The following is a 19,512-nucleotide window of genomic DNA, read 5'->3' as shown; positions in this document are numbered from 1 at the left end:
AGAAAGAAATAGATTTCTTTCTCTTTTTTCAAAGATTTCATGAACTAATATATTTTATATAAACCTAGCTGACCCGGCAAACTTCGTCCCGCCCAAAATTTGTTTTTTGACATCAGGCGATCCATTTTTTTGGTATAGATAGAAGAAGATATAGGAGTGCATTTCATCACATTAAAATCCATTTCCCGTTTCGAACAAAGATCAAGTTCGCTAGCGCAAACATCAAATGTACTAACAGCACTTGTCACTATGTAATTGTAGAACATATGGGGATTCAATTTTTCGAATTTTCTCTTTTTCCTTCAGAGTTTTCCGAAAATTTTCAATTGTCATGTATGGAGGGGTGTCCTACCATCATAGGAACATTTCTCATACACAAAAACCCTCACATCCCAAATTGTGCTTAATTAGTTCTCGAGTTATGCAGAAGCTTGTGTTTCGTTGGTATGGCAGCCCCCCTTAGAGAGGGGGATGAGTGTATTCACCATAGAAACGCTTCGTGCCACATGAAACCTTCATATGCCAAATTTGGCTCCATTCGCTCGATTAGTATCATAGACCCGTCTTGCATCGATGTTTGAGTTCAACGTGGTTTGACATACGCAACAGGTGAGCTAGATTCTTTTGTATCGTACACGAAAATTACTTACACGTATAAAATAACGTGCAGTGTGTGTGCGCTATTTTGCACGTTTTTTACTAATACTAACGCGAGGACCTTTATAGCATATTTGATAAATGTCTAAGTTCGTTGGTTTGAGTTCACGATGGGTAGACAATAAACCGTCCATTGATGGTGTGAATATCGTAATGACCCGGAAGAGTATCTCGTGGTTATCTCGTATTTAACAAGGTTCACCATGCACAGGGAGACGATGGCTCGGTATGCCTTACCTCACTTGTTCTGGTGGCGAGACTGGGCCCAACACAACGGATGTGAACAAACGTTGCTTCGAGCAGTGTTCCCGAATACATCGTCAAACAACTAACAGAGGGGGAAGGATATCAATTATGTCAAGCCTCATGTACACCTCACAGATGGGGTAACTTCTTTTTTGCATCAGAAATGATGTTTTCGTTCCTCTTTATATGGACGTGAAAATAATATTGCGTACGCGGGTATGAATTAGTGTCAGGGGGAAATGTAAGTGTGGATTGGAGTCAGTTGAATGAAGAGGCAGATTTGTATTCATTAGTCGAGTCAGTAAAAATAACCACTGACTGAACTAGTTCACCGGTCATCCTCGCTAGCAACTGCCGAAGCAGTTCTAGTCAAAGCGAAGCTACGGAGAGTAGAGTCGGTCCTCATTTTTCGCCTTCGAAGATTTCGGGCCCTGGTACCAACATCGACTATCAAAATTCCCGAAAAAGTTAGTTCTACGAACCCCCTTAGATTGGGGTTGCAGATATTCGTTTGTTTGAGAAACCCCATAAGTCCATGGTTCTAAAGCACAAAGAACGCTAAGCTGAGCGCAGACAAAGTCCCGTAGTACTTATCAAGTACTTTTCATATATAAGGTAACGCAAAAAGAATTTTCAAATATCTTCTATCTTCCTCCACAACGTATTTTTGTATTCCTTATGCATTAAGAGTAAAACAAACATTACTTATCCGTCCTCCTCCCTTCTCCTACCTCCTTCAATGCAGAGCATAACTTATAAACGGCCCTATTCTTACTTTGTATTAACATTACGAACATTTAAAGTACAAAAAAAATTAATTGAATCACTTCAAAACCGCTAAATACACCACTGATTTCACGTTTGTTTGAGAAACTCACTAAGTCCACCAACTCTGAAATTCTGAAATGAAATGGGAATGGGAATGGGAATGGGAATGGGAATGGGAATGGGAATGGGAATGGGAATGGGAATGGGAATGGGAATGGGAATGGGAATGGGAATGGGAATGGGAATGGGAATGGGAATGGGAATGGGAATGGGAATGGGAATGGGAATGGGAATGGGAATGGGAATGGGAATGGGAATGGGAATGGGAATGGGAATGGGAATGGGAATGGGAATGGGAATGGGAATGGGAATGGGAATGGGAATGGGAATGGGAATGGGAATGGGAATGGGAATGGGAATGGGAATGGGAATGGGAATGGGAATGGGAATGGGAATGGGAATGGGAATGGGAATGGGAATGGAAATGGAAACGAATGCAACGTCGACGCTCAACGGTCAGCACGAGATTCATTACTAATACCATAGCGTAAATATTTCCCTCCTGTTTATATTTATCATTACAACTCCATAATTTGCAACACCAAACAATCGTCAATCAAAGCATAAAAAAATAGGCGATTGTTGCATCGTTACAGGGCCAATGCACACGAGACCAGATACAAAAGGAGTTTCAGCGTAGCAAAGATGCACTATTTTTACGTACGGGTTATGAAGCACGCACGTATGCACACAAATATTCATATATCGATGGCTTGAAGCAACTAAATATACACACACTTATCTCCGTTCTGCGCTCTTCTCAACAGAAGCCCTTTCTGTTAATATTGCCAGTCTAGATTAGTTTAGCTATCATCCTTTGTGGAGAGAGTTTTTCTACCGTCATGCGAGTCCAAGTCACTGACAAAAATCGAGAACATTTATTTTCTTGATGAGCTGACGATAGCCAAGCTTGATGATTCCCTACACAATTGTGTAGCTCAGAACCTTAATGCAATGGCGTCAGTTTGATGCAATGATTGCAATGCTAGAGAGCTCAATCCGAAACGAAGACATGTGATGACACAAAGCAAAACAAAACAGAACGATACTGAAAGTTTGCCTTCCTTCCTTGCTTGTGACTTTAAACTTCTTTAGTTCATTCGTTTCTAACCTTGGAAAACTTTACTTTGTTCATCATATTACTTTTCCACCCTCCTTGCCTTGAGAAAGGCATTCGATCCCTCGCCGTCCAGCTCGCCCAGCAACGATGTTGTTCAGTCGATTTCCTCAGGAAGAATGAAAGTTTGCCTCAGCGAGATCCACTGTTTATACTCTAGGCAAATATTCCCCTTCGTTCTTCTTCTTTTCCTTTGAGCAGCCGCAAATGTATGCATCGAGACGAAGTACCCTGCAATTCTTCCCAAGCAACACCGACTGACAGAGCTTATAGTAGAAGCGTATCACCGAAAATTCCAGCACGCCAATTCAGAGACCGTGGTTATGTGTCTCACCTACGAGTAGTCGTCCGCAAGATTGGGAGAGGATGTAACATGTGCAAGCAGCTTCGAGCGACTCCTCATGTTCCACGCATGGCATCCCTTCCTCCAGCCCGCCTAGCTTCGTTTACGAGGCCCTTTACCTACGTTGGCCTGGACTTCTTTGGACCCTTAGTTGTGAAGGTGGGGCGTAGCAATGTGAAACGGTGGGTTGCGCTCTTTACTTGCCTTACAATCCGTGCGGTGCATTGTGAAGTAGTTGTTATCAACCGACGCCTGCCTGAAGAGTATTCGCCGTTTTGTGTGTCGCCGAGGAGCCCCGGCCGAAACTCATTCTGATAACGGCACTAATTTCTGTGGCGCGGAGCGGGTGTTGGTGAGGCAGATTCAGCAGGGACTTGCTGCGACGGTGACCAGCACGACAACCAAATGGCTATTCATTCCACCCACAGTCTCCCATATGGGCGGCGCGTGGGAGCGCATGGTGCGCTCGGTGAAGCAGGCGATGTTGGGCGCCTATAACAGCGATCGGAAGCTGGACGACGAATCGCTGAACACGTTGGTTATTGAAGCGGAGGCCATTGTTAATAGCCGTCCCCTCACTTATTTGCCATTGGACGCGGAGGAAAGCGAGGCTTTATCTCCAAACCACTTCCTGTTAGGAAGCTCGAACGGAGTTCAGCAACCTGTGGCGGAACCGACGGATAGTTCAGAAGCGTTGAAGAATTCGTGGAGCATGATACAGCATCAACTGGATTGCTTCTGGAGACGATGGATCCGGGAGATGCTGCCAACGCTGACCAAGAGGACAAAATGGTTCGGGGAAGAGAGGATGATTAGTAACGGAGACCTGGTGTTCATAATAGACGACGGTAAGCGGAATGACTGGACCAGGGGAAGAGTGATGGAGGTTATACCGGGGGCCGACGGCCGGATCAGGCAAGCAATAGTAAGAACTGCGAGGGGGCTACTCCGTAGACCTGTTTCTAAGCTAGCTATCTTGGATATTGGTGGTAAAACTGGGACTGGTGGCCAGTGTTACGGGGGGGAGGATGTTCCCGCTGGGCGCCCTGCTTTCTCAAGCACTTAACGGTGTAACCGCAACTGAATCTCGTCTACTGTCAACGGCTGACGAACGGAAATCTGACAGCGGTGAAGACAGAAGAAAAAATTCCATTATCCAATAAGACATAAAGACGTGTATTGAAAAGTGAATTTGATAGAAGTTTATAAATTGAAATATTTCTAGAATTATATTGTTTCTAGAGGAATTTGTCTGCGACAAGGTACGGTTGAATTTATCATCAACTTATACATTCTATTTACCCTATTTTTTGCTAAATAGAAATAGAAGGTTAGCTAGGTCCACTAAATAGATCTCACGCGGAGATCATATTTGTACACCGAAAGTGTGAGTAATAGGTATTGTAACATAACCACAATTGTATTAATATCAATACATTTGCAGTTAAAAGCTGCGCAAAACTATAAAGTTTAGTTTGTGTGCTGCTGAGAACCCGGTGAAGTACGGCTTCCACTTCTTGGACCGAATTTTCCTTTCGCTCGCCGTAACAGAGACTTTACATCTTACGGTTTCCCCTTCGTTGCTTGTCGATAAGTTGCTCGTTATTGACAGCTCTGTTCGGGAAAGCACACAAATGCACAGAACAAATGTATGAGGAAACGGGATTGCTTCCAATTTTCATCAATGTAAACCATATACAGACCATGGGATTGTAATGTATAGCATATCAAATAAATTTCAGGGAATTTCCGAGTCGTTTGGTATGTAAATCGCTAAAATCCGGTCGCGGCAAAAATAGTTATTAACGTTAACTTTATTTCATAAAAACGTGACCTGTTTTCTGATTTGGCATCCTGAATGAAAGACGTAGTTCTACGTCAAAAAAATCTCTCAATTTAAACTAAGTAGAACAAAAATTGACTTTGAATTGAAACAATGAGAAGAACACTAACTGTTAGAATTATGTAGAGCTTAATAATGTAGGTATAGTTCCGTTACATTTTCTCAGCTAATATCATCAAAATGGTGATTTTTTGGAAAAACTCAGAAGCATAATTTTCAATCACAAATGCACCGTCAATGTATAAAAAAAGTTAACTTTGTGACATCTTTCCTTTGATACTAGTGAGAACTCGATGGACAGCGCCATTCCTGAGATCCATAGTCGATCGTTTTGGAACACCGTTTTCGAAAATATCGAACAAGGAATTTCTGGCGTATGTATTTCTCTTTTATTATATTCATGAACCACACCTACCAATAAAAAACATAACAAAAGAGTTACTATACAAAGAGCCTTCAAAAGGACCATTTGGGGGAAAACAAAGTTAGCCGTGGTCAAGTGTGGAAAGGTTTTTTCGTCGCTCCGCGTTTGGCTCGTTATCCATCAAATGACATATTCAGACGTGTTTTGGGTTATTAGAATAGAAACGTGACATACCATATTTCTCCTCTATATTTCGACATTTTTAGGATAAAAGTTATCGGCAAAATAATGAAACTACAATTTTTGACACGCAAAATAGTACTGTAGTTTGAAATGGTTACTGTTAGCTCGCTTGGATAGTCAGCAATACAATTAATTCACAAATACAAAAAAATAAAGCAAAAATGTTTAATGCAATATTTTTGTATCACAACCACACATACAAATCTTTCTGATATCATATGAATGTTTGCACAAGTTAAATGACCAGTTGCGGTAGTTAGGGCAGATTACATATATTTCTCAGCAAAAAAAACAAGAAAGGAGTAAAAACTGAAAAATACATTCGATGTATATTTTAAGAAAAGTAATGTAGGCAAATTAAATTGTGACAATGTAATTTGTTAGAAAATTTTGACTAAAATCTTAAAATGGGTAATTTGACCCCTCGTGGTAGGTTTAGTGATGAAAAAGTTGATGGGTCTGGGCCTAGGGGCACGGACGGGATCTTGACATAGGACCGTGTATTGTGTTTAGTAATAACTTTTGAGATGAGTTTTTCATTGTTTAAAATCTGAATTGTTTTCTCTTTTGGTACATCAAATGGAAGCCCTGAAGAAAAAACCGTTTCCTGTATGAACTTGTATCGTTTAATGGTTTTGATGAGATATCGTGGTAGAATCTGGAGCCTCATTCTGTTGAAAAATGTAAACAAAAATACCATTGAAGCCATCACTATCTTTTTCTTCTGTTTATTAAAATATGAAGATGAAGACAAGGAGTCATCACTTATCATTTCTAAACACAAGTTAAGATAGTTATGTTAAGATAGTTAAGATAATTAAGATCTACAAAAACAAAAGCCTAAGTCAAATAAATCAATGACTACAGAAATGTAGTATAGATAAATATAGCATTTTCTCCTTCGTTGAAGCATTTACCGGAACATTGTGCATTCGAGGAAGTGAAACGAGCTTCTAAGGAAGACATATATGGGGAATATAATATTAAGATCGCGACTACTCAAGCTATCATAATCTGATAAGCGTGAGTATACCTTTTCGAACTTCTAAATCAGCAGCCAGGTAAAATCGTTAATTGCATTTTTACACAACCAAACAACATACTCGATATTATGACATCCTGGACCAAAATTACGTGAATATGCCCGAATTGATTGAACTTTGGGGATAATAGAGTAAAACCCTCTTCCGAGATGATTCCTCCGTTGGTTCTGCCAACTGATTAATGCCTATTATCGACAAATGGAGAATAATTCATAACACGTATCGACTCAAAATGTGAGCTTACGCCCGTATGTAGGCAAAAAAAATCGCTCGTTGCATCGGGGAGAAAAGCGAGTGGTAAGTGCAATCGAAAAAAACATACCCATTTCAATCGTCAAATTGTGTAACTTTTTCAGTATATTTTTTCTGTTCGTGTTCCAAGCAAAAAATTGCTGGATAAATTTCCTGTCTAATGGTATATAATACAACATATGTCGCAATAACGATTGTGAGTAATGTGCGTTTGAAAACTCTAAATGAATCGTTACATTTTTTTATAGTGACAGCTCTATATATGAATCAAAGACATAGTCCTATGTCAACAACATATTCAGCCATTCCATGGCAAACCGATATAGTGGTTCTCAGATTTTCGTGAAAAGTGGTAGTTTTGTTCTTTATCGCAAAACATTAGACCCGTATTTTTTATTTTTTTGTAAGGGTGCCCATTTTCATTTTAGGCTGATCCGAAATATCGACTTTTTCACCTTTGTTCCAAAAATTACATTCATAACTTGTGAACTACTGAACCGATTTAGACGGTCGATATATCAAACTAAAGCTAATTAACTAGTCATTCTTGGAAAAATTCTACGCTTGCAAAAATTCCAGGTTTTGGTTTTGTCATTATTGATTGTATTCGTTTTTTATATTTTTCATAGTCTCGGGACCAAGGGCGAAATCAGGGAGGCGTTTTTTTTTCGTTTTTGAGTTATCACTTTTCAAAGTTAACCGATAGCCCAAAAACCATTTTTTCCCATTTTTCCAACTACAAAAAATCATAACTTTTGATCTACTAGACCGATTCAGATGATCGACATATTAAATTAAAGCCAATGAGCTAGTCTTGTTTCAAAAAATATTACACTCTGAATAAAAATGGATAATGTTTTCGTAATTATTGATTATATTTGTTTTTCATAGCTTACATCGTTTTGGGACCAAGAGCGCCATATTTTTTATATTTTTTTCTGAAAGCTGAGGTTTTTTCATATAATATATCCGAATACCAGATAGGTGTTATTTTTCGTTTTTGAGTTATGATTTTTCAAACTTAACATGTTTTTAGTTTTCGTTCAATATTTCTATGTGACTAGACTGGATGTATGTGACTATAATTCAATTAATTGGCAAGTATGTTATGTTTTCAAAAATGCTAGCTAGTAGGCTTTAATTTCACATGCCGATCATCTGAATCGGTCCAGTAGTTCAAAAGTAATAAATTTTCGAAAAAAGGCATTTTTGGAAAAAAAGGGAAAAATGATTTTTTGGACCATCGGGTAACTTGAAAAATCATAACTCAAAAACGAAAAAAGACGCCTCCCTGATTTCGAGATATTTGATGTGAAAAATCCTCAGCTTTCCATAAAAATATAAAAATATATAGCGAGACCATGAAAAATATAAAAAACGAATACAATCAATAATGACAAAACCAAAACCTAGAATTTTTGCGAGCGTAGCATTTTTCCAAGAATGACTAGTTAATTAGCTTTAGTATGATATATTGACCGTCTAAATCGGCTCAGTACTTCACAAGTTATGAATTTTTGAAAAATGTCATTTTTGGAAAAAAGGGGAAAAGTCGATATTTTGGATCCAAATTTAGACGATTTAGACGGTCAACATATAAAACTAAAGCTAATTAGCTAGTCATTCTTGGTAAAATCCTACGCTTGCAAAAATTCTAGGTTTTGGTTTTGTCATTATCCGCCTAAAATAAAAATGGGCACCCTAACAAAAAAATAAAAAATACGGGTCTAATGTTTTGCGATAAGGAACAAAACTACCACTTTTCACGAAAATCTGAGAACCATTATATCGGCTTGCCATGGATTGGCTGTATTATCCGTGAGCGGATGTTCCACAGTGTGGACTCTCGGTGTCGGTGCTATTGTGATGATGGTTTTGTTTTGTTGATGATAGGTCCAACATTGGGCTGCTTTCCCGGAAAAAAGAGTGTGCTAAGTGGTCGAGAGTGAATCAGAGGTGTGAATTTAAAAAATTTGAAATAATTTGTAATACTAATAATTATAACAAATTTCTAATCTCAATTATAAAAATATATAAAAATTTAAAAACTTATGAATCGATAAATCTTAAAATCTAAAAATCTGAAAATCAAAAAATCGAAAAGTTCAAAACATTTAAAAATCTAAATATCTAAGAACCTGAAAACATAAAAAAAAATAAAATCTAATTTGAAATCTGAAAATATAGAAATCCAAAAATATAAATCTAAAATCTAAAAATTAAAAAATTTTGAAATTTAAAAATCTAAAAATCTAAAATTCTGAAAACTTGAAAACCTAAAAATAAACTATTATTGTTCATTGTTTACTATGCAGCGTTTCAAAATATTATATACTAATCATCTGGTGGGAATTGATGTTTATTCTCCATCGATGTGTATTATACGGCATTTCGAAGAAAAGTACGTGTGATAAATAACAGAATATATAGATTTATCTCGCTTACCTTCTTAGGCTTCCCAAATATAACACTCCGTTATCGCGATTGTATTTAGATACAAAATACGTGCGATAAATAATAGAATATGTAGGTTTCTTTAGGTTGCCTTATTAAGCTTCACAAACATAACTCTCCAGCATGACGATTGGATTTCGACAAAAAGTACATGCGTTAAATAATAGAACATATAGTCGGTCCAATTAATTTTACAGTTTTCCTTTTCAAGATAATTTCTGCTCCGTGTAGTAACGCGAGATTGCAGGGTTTTCATTTCGTCGAGTGATCGATAATTCGCGTTCACATAATCACATCACTTGTCTCGGTGAATCCTGATTATTACCTCTCCCTACTAACAATGGGGGGGGGGGCGATTATCATACTAACATTCTTTCCCTTCCCCTGTAAGGACGTAGTCGGCGTCGTTATTGACTATTTATAATTCGAATAACCGAAACTTGCACAATGAGAATGATTTGTTACTCCCAGGCGTCATTCGGTGCGTTCGGTCCTAACTGTAAAAGAAGTACAAAATACAAAGTTTATTTTTATATTCCTAACGTTTAAACCCAGAATACAAAAAGAATACCAAATACCTTTAGTGTATTCGTGTAACTGTCAAAGCGAATCGAGGGCCATCATCAAAACTCGTCCCCCTTGTTATCAAACGCACTCATCAACAATTCATAGCACATTTCATAAACGGTTGCTGATGAACTGATAGAAGCGACACTTGTTTACAGATCGGTAATTTCTTCGAGGATGACTCTCGTCGTCCTTTCATCACAAAGCCTAATCAATCCAACGCAGAAATGGCTGAAATTCCGAAGACTCCGGCCGGTCGTTCGTTCACGCTCTCGCTCCGTATTGCCGATGTCACGTTCTGCTATTTTCAGTGATTAGTTTCCATTTAATGGTACGAGCCACCATGCTCCACGCTCGTTCTTTTCCGGCATAAAACAGTTAAAGACGCTGTTCTGCTTTTATCGCTTCCATCAAACCATTGAAAAAACGATGACTGTTTGGATAAGTTGTTTTCCTTCCGTTATGTTTCCCCACAGGAGAGGGGCTAGCTTGCCAGCTTGTCGACAATGTTCCAATGTTTACTTTTGCAGCAGGATAAGCGTTTTATTCATTGGATAAATATTTGAAATGTGATATTCTAATCACGACAACAAGAAGTGCTATATTGTATCGTAATGAGAGGAGCTCTACTAATTGTACCAATTTTGGGCTTCGATTCAATCAACCATTCTTCGAGCCCAAAAGTTAACGTTCAGCCTTTTTTCCCATCCCATAAGTCGGGACGTATTTACCACTAAGCGCACATTCAACAGATGAATTTTCTTCGCACCTTTTGCGGCATAATTAATTGACCACCCCCTGGAACAGGCTGCTCGGCTTTCAACACCCGGGTTGCGGTTCCCTTCGTCCAGGCAGAAGACTCTTCGTTTTTACGCCGCCACTTTGGTTGCGATCCAATTACTTGGCTGGTAATTGATTTTCGGTTTGCCTTCGCGTCGGCAAGGTGATATACATTCCAGCGGCGACGAACGACGAAAGTGGGAACCCATAGTGCAGCACTGCCCTCCTACAACACGCGTGTGAGGAAAATATGTCCCTCCCCACCCATCGCTTCGGATATGCCTTCGCGGCCACCAAGGAACGAAACCACGAAAACAAAACGGCACCAATTCCTTCCGAGTAAGCTTCAAACGAGGCGTGACGACGAGAGTTGGACAAATATGCTAACCAGAATCAAAAACAATCAGAAGCGAAAAACAAACAACAACAACAACAACAACAACAACAGGAAAAAGAAGCAAATAGATAACATTATCAATCATAAATACCAAGCTTGCAACGGGGCGGACCGGTTCCGATCAAACGACGTGAAGCGACGAGGGTGAATAAGACAATAAGCGAGATTAATGTCTCGTCCAGATCACCCCTAAGATACCGGAGAAAAGCCGTGCTCCAAATATTTTGGCCCCTTCGGGATCCGATGATGGTGGGAGGTGGTGGGAGGAGGATGAGGATGTTAAAAACGAGGAAATCAGACACGCGGATTTGACGTTGATTGCGATGATGGGCATTACAGGGATCATCGAAATGGCCATGGGTTATATTTATAGTCCTTTTTGGGGCTGCTCCCGTGGTTTATCATTGCGACCGGCGGACGATTTTTCATCGGAGCGTGCCGTTGGGAATGCGGTGATTGCGAGCGGAGGACGATGTTTAGGATGCAGCAGGTGCGTGGAAAAGGCTGTTTCGTGAATCAAAGCGGAAAATAATAATCTCCAAAATTGTTGTTCGAGAGGATTTGTTTAGTCCGTCCGGCTCCCTCTGACGATGTGTTTGTACGGGAGAAAATAAATTCAATAACAAGGCAAAACATAGCATTGATTCTAACTTTTTTCATGCATATCATCACACACACAACGCGAAGGGATCGATTCGGTGTATGTGTTTGTTTGTGAACGTTATCAATTGCTTCCGTTCAGGTGTTATAATTCGTTTTGGGATATTAATCATCATCATTCATCGGTTTGTGTCATGTTCTAATAGGTGGAAAAATTCGCGCGGAAGTAATCACATAAACGAAGGCCGTCATTTCCCGTTTTATTTTTGCGGATATAACACCTGGAAGTCGAATAGCTTTCTGTCGGTGGAAAGGATCACACATTGAACCTTCGTTTGGAGTAGCCGAGCGAACAAATATCGTTAAACTCTACTTTTATTATTCGATCACTCAACGTAAATTTAATGACTTGCTAAAAATAATAGTCTCGTAAAAATCATATTGAAACCTTTTTGGGTTTGTTCGAGCTGGAGCTGAATACTGTCTACCCAAAAAGGGGTATTCGAATGCCTGCTCCGTCTTCTCAATCGATTCTTCTTCGATTATTCATCGAAATCGGTAATAATGGATCCGACGTTAGAATACGTGCAAATCCTTCCTATCTGAAGACTAAATAATAAGGAATAAGGTATTCACTGCAGTTATGCAAAAACTACAACAAATTATATCACGTCACGTGCTTATGAAATAGTTTTCACGCGAGTAACAATTTATGCTGTGAATAGATTTTGATGATTTACATGCCAATCGAATCAGAAATTCTCTATGATTTGTTTGATATGCTATTGGTTACAATTACCTGATCTGTTGAGTACCCAATTGAGTAAAATTAGAAGCATTAACATTTCTCTATACATTTGTTCTTCCCATTTTTTTGCTCACCTACCCGTACCGTAAATGACGAACAACTAATGCTTCGACGAGATACTAATCTTGCATACCACTGCAAATTAGTTGCGTGTAAATCGTTCGTTCGGAATGCAAATGCAGGGGTAACATATGAACGGACAATTGGAGAGAGGAAATATTGCAATTCAAGTTCAGATTAATGCCACTTTTTGATAGGGATATAGCGTAAGAGTAGAGAACCTGCCACTTCTCTTATACAGCAGTATGATTCAACAGTCAACCGGCGACAGCGAGGCTCCAGAATGACCTTTCTCAAATACGAGAGTTTAGCTTAAGTTTCCCAAAGTGGTCTTTTTCAATGCTAGAGGTGAATGAACTGAGAAAGTTTGAAGCCTTTATAATTCGAAACTGTGTCTTGGTCCAGCCAGCGAGCAGTCAACATCAATTCGCGGTACGATTTGCGGTGAGAACTGGAACTCGATGAAATGATGAAAATTTCTATTCAGAAATTTGTCAAGGCTCGGCTAAGAGATCTCTACTATGAATTTCAATGTTCACAGTAAGACAAATCATCCGATGCAAAAGGTTCTAGCCAGCAGGAAGCTCCACGGCGCAATCATTTCTACGAGATCCGTTCAACTTTCCCAAAAACTCTCCCAAAACAAATCAATGCGAGAAGTGCTTCTGTCCACCCAGGTTCTCCAAAGCTCCGAACACTATCTGGTTGCCCAGGGTTCAGTAGTAAATCATCGCCCTCCGAACAGAAATTCTCTGTAGACAATTCAACATAAATAGTTACTAAAGTCTGTTTCAGTTGGTGTTTGGCCGCTTCTTTCTATTTTCTGCAGCGCCTCTAAACTTTTGATTTGATCCTGAAACCATTCTGGTATCACTGCCATCAGTTGTAAGAAAAGGCGAATAAAAGGTTTGCCCACGGTTTGCTCTATCTCGATTATTATCAGTTTAACTAATACAATTAATGCATATTTATGAATAAAAATGGATCGCCAAATGTGTTGCTAAGCGCAAAACTCGTGGAAGGAAACGTCCGATTTGAGCCGTCTTAATTTTGTTGTATTCCTCTTAGCCCGTAGATCGAGGTTGTGTTGAGTAACATTTTCGAATTTTTCGAAAAACTTTGAGGGAAAGATCGAAAAAAGTATTTTCCATATGTTCTAGGAGAACCGGTAAGTTTCTTCGTTTTTTTTTCAAAAATTAATGCTGTATTCTTCAAAAATGGTTACAAATTTAATATTCAAAGTATTGCCCATCGCTAGTCATAACTTTTCCCAATTTTTCTGGCAATTCACGGATTCCTTTGCGGAAATAATCGGCCGGTTTGTCGGCTAACCACGAATCGATCCAATATTTGACTTCATCAAAATTGAAGAAGTGCTGGTCAACCAGGCCATGTTGCATCGATCGAAAAAGGTAGTAATCGGACGGAGCAATGTCTGGAGAATACGGCGGATGGGAAAGAACCTCCCATTTCAGCGTTTCCAAGTATGTTTTGACCGGTTTCGCGACATGCGGCCGAGCATTGTCGTGGTGCAAAATAACTTTATCGTGTCTTTGCTCGTATTGTGGCCGTTTTCGTTTTCCGTGCACGGCTCAAACGCATCAATTGTTGTCGGTAGAGGTCCCCCGTAACGGTTTCATTCGGTTTTAGCAGCTCATAGTACACCACATCCAGCTGGTCCCACCAAATAGACAGCATAACCTTCTGGCCGTGAATATTCCGCGCGGCCGTCGATGTCGATGCATGGCCGGGGTATCCATACGTTTAGGATTGTCGTAATGGATCCACTTTTCATCGCAGTAACGATTCGATGCAAAAAAAAACCTTTCTTTTATGCCGTTGGAGCAGTTGTTCGCACGTGATAAAACGGCGTTCGAAGTCTCATGGCTTCAATTCAAACTTTTTTGGCCTTCCGGAACGTTCTTCGTCTTCCAAGTCAAAATTACCACTTTTTAAATTGTGCAATCCACGCCTGACACGTTCACTCAGTTGTTAGATCCAAATGGATTTCGTGTTTGTTTCGTGTTTCGTTGGTGTGAAGCGAAAATAGCAATGGATTCTCAGGTTGATTAATGCGCTTTGAAAAAAAAAATATAATCATTACGTCAAATGATACCGTCAACGTGACCCCTTAATTAATGGGACCAGAGATTCAGGTCCATTTCAGCGGAATCGCAACATTTCCACCCGAGGCTAAGAGTTTAGCCACAGTAGACGATCCTATCACATATTAGGAAGCACTGTCGCGTGAAGGCTCCGAATGTTGGAGTCTTGCTATGAACTAGCCTTGAAGGAGGGGTATGAAGTATTAAAAATAGAATTAACAATTACATCTAGTCGGTGTTGAAATAAATAAAAAATAAATATATATATATATTTTTTTTTGCAAATCGTACTTTGGAAGACATGTTGAAAAAATACTTCATCGCGTTCCATTTCTCACTAAACCAAAATCAATTGTTTACGAAATTGTTACGTATGCTGACTGACAGTTCCAGATGCGTTATATTTACTAACTACAAAGCTGGTGATGTATCCAAAATTTTCGGGCGGAAACCAAGTTAAGGTCCTACTATATAGATTTTTGTTTCGATGAAATAAACATACTGTCCAGTGCAAAGTAGTAACCGAATGTCTAGCATCTGTTGTTGCTGGAACTTTCACGCCACGTTAGCGAATTATGTTTTTTTTCGCAGCTTATGATCAACAGGTGTCGAATTTGCATCGCACCTTGTTCGTTTCGGTTTATCATGGAGAAAATATCAACTGACAAACTTCTCCCCATTTCCATGAAAAAAGCTGATGAAATCTTTCCTGGGATACTTAATAGGTGCATAATAAACTGTGCAATATGGGAGAAATGACTTCTATAATTCAGATATCTAAACCAGAGATTTCAAATGTGAATTTCCAACGTGATAACTAACATCTGAAAACAAAACAAAAAATTTCCATGGCATTCCGGCGGCCAATAACGTGTTTTTTTGTAAAACAAATACCAGACAATTACGAAATTAAATTCCAGCAACCCTTGGGACGGAAATAGCCCGCCGTATTCTCCAAAATAGCAGCGGTAACAATTTGCTCCGCAAACAAGAAAAATTAATGAAATCCTAATCCCCAATCTCACTTAATAACGCGGGATGTGCCACCTTCCAGCTTCCAACGACCGGCTCCTTGATAGGCCTCCGAAGCCAGACTCTGGAGAAGAAGCTGTTCAGATGTTGTACCGGAGACTTTAATTTTAATTAAATTCTAATTAATGCCAATTTTCGCGTTCCATATTTCTATTCACTCCGTTCGCCAACGTGAGGAGGACGCAAAACCTACAACAACAACAAAAACAACATCGACCAGGCATCCTGCAACGTCGTCAGGATCACCGGCTGGAATGGAGTTGGAGGCGAAAAAAATAGAAACGCCGTGTTGTTAATTATGCAAAGTTAAAAAACCGTTCAAAAAGCGGAAAGTTGTTCTTGTCACATTTCTATTTTCTTTGCCTTTTATTTCATTATTCCGACAGTTCCTGGAAAATGGGATGAAATTAGGTTTCTTCCCACCTCACAACATCTGAATGAACACAGCTGGGATCAACCTCCGCCGGGGGCTAAAAAGAAAGCAGGAAAAAGGTGGTGCATCTTTTCATTTCCTGACGCTTTCCTCTCGATTTGAATACGTCCGAAGCGGTATGCTGTACGCCTCCAACCCAGAAGGACTCACAAAATCATAACTGCGATATGTGCGATATGTGCGTCCCTACTCACCTGTTTCGTATTTGCGTACAACGCTGTATCAGTGTCGGTGGTCTGACGGGTCGAGGACAGAGCCGTTCAATCTCCTTTTCGGATTTTATCAATTTTTATCTAGGGATTTTCTTTTGATGATTGAAATGCGGCTCCCTCGCGTTGATAGCTTTACATACAAAGATGACGAAAGGTCGTTATTACTCTCAAAGCCCACACGTTTCTTCGACGGATTCTCCTGTTGCTGTTGGTGGTCGCACTCGTGTTTTTTCCTTCTTTTCACTCGTTCGAGAACTCGAGAACCTTGTGTTATTGTGTTATCGCCGTTGGCTTTGAATTCCTCCCACCATTCCACACATGAGGGGGAGGTGATTCGATTGCCAAAAAAATCCCGACGGCGGCGGTGGCCCGGTCTGAGCGCGAGAGACCACGAGAGTGAAGCTATTTTTACACTTTGCTCAACTTCGGATCACGTTTATACCACTGTTTTCACCCCGCGGACACGCGTCGTTGCATAAGACGATAAACGGGGTGGCGATGGGGGTGGTCTCCTGCAAACAAAACGGCCCAACAACTGTTTCCCGCAGACACTCGAACTCACTTGGGTTCTATTGACGAGCTTCCCGGAAATTGTTTGCACTGGACTCGAGCGAGGAAAAAAAAAAAGAAAAAAATGTTCGTCCAACTTAAAATTGCATCATTTTGCAAACTTTCAAGGTTTCTCTAGTTTGGATGGACCAAGTTTGTGGATTGATGTGCCGATCTGGAACGCCACTGCAATGCTACGACTATCTAGGAACAAATCACTTGTTTTATCTCCACTGCCGGTGGCCACAGGTGGACTTGCTTAATTCTGTGTTATATTTCAAAACTAGCACTAAGGGGGAAAATTTAGCACACAGGTCAAAAGGAGCTGCTGGAAGAGATTGATTTAGAATGTCTGTAAGTCTCACAGTCGAATGATAGATGGAATCAGCTCGGCGAAGTTCGATAGTCCCCGAGAGATAGGGATCCGGAAGGGCGGACACGAGAAAAATGCGGCTGTTACGCGCTCACAAGCTGCTGATACTGCAATCTGATTGGAAACAGATTTTCCGAGGAACGGAGACGTGTTTACCCATCCACTTTTTCCCGTTTACAGCTCTATCTACGGGGCAACCTTCGGTTTTTCGGTTTACGTTCTCCGGGATAACGCCAGCGGGTCCATCAAATCGGTTCGCAAACGCGATCAACTCGCATCCGCACTCTGTGCACCATCCAGTGACCCTTCGTTCGCATCCTGGCGAAACGAATACTAACCGGAGAGCCGCGACGGATAACGCGTTGTTCTGCTTCCTGTGATAAGGATGAGAGAGGAGTAGTGACACGCGAAGAGCTTGGGGAGCGGATGTGTAAATGAAGCAGCGCATACAGTCTCGGAACTGTTATGCTCAGAAAACGTGCGCATTTGCGAAAACGTCTCGTCGCTCCAGCTGATTCGAATCTAACAGGCTGTTGTAGGTGATTCCTCGTTGAATGGGAACCTGGTATTGGAAGCTACAAAAGTTACCATTTTTTGTATATAAATGTAAATAAATCATACTGTTATCATTCTTGAAATTACTACCCGTGGATATTAATACCAAACACCGAAACACCGAAACACTCTGACTCCGACTCCCCACAATTCTTAGTACCGTCTTCCGGGGACAAATTCATTACCGGGGTGAAATTGATCAAACATATTGCTTAAAACAAACATGAATATACAGAGGTATTATGCAATTTAATTTTAAACATCTGAAGGTTCTTTTTGTCAATGGCTCTCAACGAATCACTTATTAAATTACTTTTATTTTTTTTTTATCCCATTTATTTATTTAAGGCTCATTAGCATTTTAGCTGTAACAGAGCCGAATTTTAATCGTGTACATGTCACATGGTTATCATATCTATAATTAGCACATTACACAGTTGCCATTCGCCAGTATTCCTTCTATACCATTACATATGGTACATTCACACAGTAGCCATTTAGGCGTAAGGGTGTTCTTTCTGTTCTTCCATTATCCAGTTGGACCACCGGACAGCGGAGACAGTTGTTTGATCATTGTTGAGTTATTTATAGAACAGTAGCCCGATGGGTCTGGCAGAGCAGAGCAGTTGTATGGATGAATCGATCTTATTTCGACCGTGGATCGACCTCCATCGCTGATGATTGTTGCGTGGACGTAGCTATTCTGTAACAACACAAAGATGGTCAATGAGGGCCCCAATGAGTTTTGAACTCACGATCGATCGCTTACTAAGCGAACGCGCAACCAATGTGGCTACGGAGACCCCCTATTAAATTACTTGAAAATTAACATTTTTTTGAAAAACATTTTCGTTCCCATTTTTAACTACGGTAAAGAAACATATTTTCAACACACCAAAGCAATATTTATAGGCACTAAACAAATTAATTCACTTCTAGCCGATATTTGATTAGTTGAATAAGTGATAAAATACTTGTAATTACTATTCAAACAAGTGAGCAATAACTATTTTACAAAAAAGCACCACGAATGACCAGAACCGAATCCCATCATGTGACATATCGAACGTCTTGGTTTGTCAAAACTAACTTATTGGTGACCATTTCAAGAGTTTTTGGCCACATTAGGATAACCCGAATTGTCTCCGGATGGCCTGCAGATCAATGTTAAAATCGAGTTATGGAAAGGCATGACCACACCTTTAGGTGGATTAAATCAAGTTTTTGCGTCCTCAAATCCTTGAATTACCATTTAAATGAACGTAGATGAAGAAATAATTGATTTTCTATACTTTTTTGTGCATATAACACTAGAAAATCCTGAAAAACATAGATTGATCAATTTCACCCCGAAGCTACATTTTTCGCTAAAAAAATTTTCCAAATTAACGCTTAAAGATTTTTTTAACAAAACTTTCCATAACGTTTTGTGGCCTTAGCACAATGTGTATGAAAGGTTTGCTACACTTTTGGTTTTCAATAATTCAAACATTGTACTTACTCCACAGATACGGGAACCCTTATTCGGAACTAGATTGTCGTCTCCGCAAAAATCGACCCAGCGCGTCTGTAAAAACGTTTCCGAGGGTATACGATGAAAGCTTGCGCAAACATTTTCACTCGTATTCGGGCAGCCTTTCACAGAGCAACG

General features: G+C 39.9%; 1 protein-coding gene across 1 annotated transcript in view; it reads right to left on the bottom strand.

The window, feature by feature from the left end:
• LOC129767426 (uncharacterized) overlaps positions 1 to 17,300 on the bottom strand; it is a 62,166-nt gene extending 44,866 nt beyond the window's left edge. The window contains exon 1 of the mRNA XM_055768327.1: positions 16,367 to 17,300. The gene's annotated coding sequence lies outside the window, so the exon portion shown is untranslated. The remainder of the gene's footprint in view (positions 1 to 16,366) is intronic.
• Positions 17,301 to 19,512: the final 2,212 nt, after the last annotated feature.

Source organism: Toxorhynchites rutilus, chromosome 2 (assembly GCF_029784135.1).
Source record: "Toxorhynchites rutilus septentrionalis strain SRP chromosome 2, ASM2978413v1, whole genome shotgun sequence".
Taxonomy (NCBI): Eukaryota; Metazoa; Arthropoda; class Insecta; order Diptera; family Culicidae; genus Toxorhynchites; species Toxorhynchites rutilus.
The sequence above is the reverse complement of the archived record's forward strand: the minus strand, read 5'-3'. Positions and strand labels throughout refer to the sequence as shown.